This window comes from Erithacus rubecula (assembly GCF_903797595.1).
Source record: "Erithacus rubecula genome assembly, contig: SUPER_Z_unloc_7, whole genome shotgun sequence".
Lineage (NCBI taxonomy): Eukaryota > Metazoa > Chordata > Aves > Passeriformes > Muscicapidae > Erithacus > Erithacus rubecula.
This window is the reverse complement of record NW_027635539.1, coordinates 192,175-195,043: the sequence shown is the minus strand read 5'-3', so window position 1 is coordinate 195,043 and position 2,869 is coordinate 192,175.

Here is a 2,869-nt window from a genome sequence, read left to right as displayed (position 1 = left end):
GGGCCTGCGCGCGCCTGCGCGCCCGCCGCCGCCGAGGGTTCGAGTCCGGCCCCGGCCCGGCCCGGCCGTGGGTGGCGGGGGCGGTGCTGCACTGGCCGTGAGAAAGCGTGTCATCGCTCCCTATAAATATCCCCAGTTCATACCAACACCTGCAAACTCCCTTTGGGGCGGACGTGACATAAAATGTGTAGTACATCCAGAAGGTTAGTATGTATTTATTACAACAGCCGGATGTCTTTTACACCCTTTACAAACTTTACACTTTATTCATCTGTTACAATGAATCAACATAAAGTTCATTGGTGCAAAACTATCTCCACCTCTGTTTTTCGCAAAAGTTTCCTAAAAGTACTTTTCTCCGCTGCACGTATTTTCTTGCTTATCTCCTCCTTCTCATCTCCATTCCAACCTCGATAAAATTCCTTTCAAAAATAAACATTAACTCTCTCTGGCTCCTTCCACACACAGCTTTTCCGCAGAGGGTGGCCGGGCACTGATCAGCTCACCCACCGACGTTCCTTTGAGCCGCCTGCAGCGAGTGTTTGTAGGAGAAGCTGCTTTGGACCTGGGATCTCGGTGACTGCTGTGTAACTGGACAGTACCGAGACTTGGTGGGCGTTTATTCCTTTCATTACTTGTTATTTTCGATTTAAAACGAAATTTTGAAAGAGTGGATGCATCCAGCAGTTCGGTTTTTTTGCCAAGACATGTGGTGTTGGAAAGGGATGGCATTTGGCAGAGATGCAGCCATGGGGCTGAGGTGGTTTCCTGACAGCTCCGAGTGCTGTGCTGGAATTAAAAGAGAGCACTTTTGGCATGGACAGAGCAATAGGAGCCCACTTACAGTGTGGAAATCTATCACCGTGGGGAGATTTTGCCCCCTGCCAGTGAAGGTGGCAAAGGATGCCTCTTTAAAGCTATTTCTGCCTCTGAGTCCCCTCCCCACCACACCTGTACCTTCTCTGTCAGCAGCACTGCACAAATCCAGGGCAAAAGGAAGCAGAAGCATTGCTCCAGCTCCATCCAGAGACCTTCTGGGGCTGCTTCACTGGCACCAGGCTGGGCCTTGGCTGCAGTTTGAATATTCATGCTGTCTTCCAAGTACCTAATATCTTATTTTTTCCAGTAAGTACCTAAAACCTGGGCTGGTAGTGGTAGTTTCAATTTGCAGCCAGTCAGAAGACAAGGAGAGAAAATCATGTCTGGTCTTGCTATGCCTTAGGCTGTCCAGAGGAAAGGACACTGACCATGACCATGAGTCCACGAATCAAGATTTTTTTTCCCCAAATAGTTTAGAAACAAAATACTAAAATCCAAAGGGATTTTTAATTTCTTGGTCTGGGAGGCAGCTGGGTCAGAAATCGTGCTGGTGGTCAAACACACAGGGGTACCAGTAATACTGAAACCCTCTGTATTGGATTGGGTTGGGTGGTTAAATTGATTTCTGCAGCTGTGGGCCCACTTCCTAATTCCAGATTGGATTATGTGAGAAGATTCAACTACAAATTACTTTCTAAACTGCAAATGCAGGGGAAGCGTTGAGAAATATTTCCACGGTTTTGTGGGTTCCATGAGCACTCATGACCATGAGTCTGGAGGAGGTGATGAGCAGGATGGGGCACATCTCATACAAAGAAAGACTGAGAGAATTGGGATTGTTCAGCCTGGAGAGGAGGAGGTTCTGGGGAGACCTGATTCCCATACCTGAAATAGCCAACAAGAAAGACGGAGAGAGACAATTTGCAAGGTTTTAGAGTGACAGGGAAAGGGGGAATGGCTTCACACTGGCACAGGGCACAGTTAGATTAGGCATTGGGAAGGAAATTCTTCACTCTGAGGGTGGTTAAGGCTCTGGCACGGATGGTGGTGCTAAAGGGGATAAAGAATACCTCCAAAGTTGACACTCTTACTGTATTTTAGGCCAAAAAAGAAACATCACACACAGAAGATGCAAAGGAAACAATGGCAAGAAGTTGTAGGAGGAAGAAATACTTCAGGCCTCTAAAACAATAATGGACCAACCTGGGCAGTCACAGAATAATATAAGTAGAAGTTGTATTTAATCTATCTCCATGCAGGGTGGTGAATTAGAGGTATCTCTGTATAATTTTTTTCTTTGAAACAAAGGTTAGAATTTTAGTGAAGGATTTTTCCCCAGAGCAATTATCTGCCACCAAACATCCTTACACTTAACACGTGAAGCATAAACCAAAAGCTAGCCTTACCTGGCCACCTCCTAAAAGCACTTACTATCTTGAAATTCACAAGAAATAGAATATTAACATTCTGTTCTTGCTGCTTCAGGCATAAGATTGTGTTTTCTTCAAACAACAGCCAGACAGCAGCACATATCCTTATTTGCAGTGCCAGATAAATCTATGTAGTATGAGAGGAGGAGACAGCAGTTGTTGCATTTCTGTATGGAAAAAGGCTTCAAAATAGTTAAAAAATTAGACAAAAATTGTCTGAGAAACCAAGCGAACCAAATAACAAGGGAGGAAGAAGGTCTTGATGACCCAGTAAATTTTTTTTGTGCTGGCTTCGAGAAGGGCTGGACCCTGTGGCAGCTGCTATAGACATCAGAGCTGCTTATGTGCAACTCAGCGTGGCTGTGGCACCAACAAACCCCTCTCCTTGTGCAGCTCCAGGTCACTGTGACTTTGGGAAGGCTTTTTTGGGGGTGGTTAAACCAACCCCACAACCATCGACCTTGAGCTCTCCTGTTTGTGGTCGTCTGTAAGTGGACAAAGGAGTGAGTCACAGACAATCTGCCTCAGCAGGCTCTTCATTCGGGCAGGCTTTTCTTGATGCATCATTCTTTTCTTGTTTTTCCCCATGTTGTCTCTATTTTGGGAAGGCCGGGAGCCAC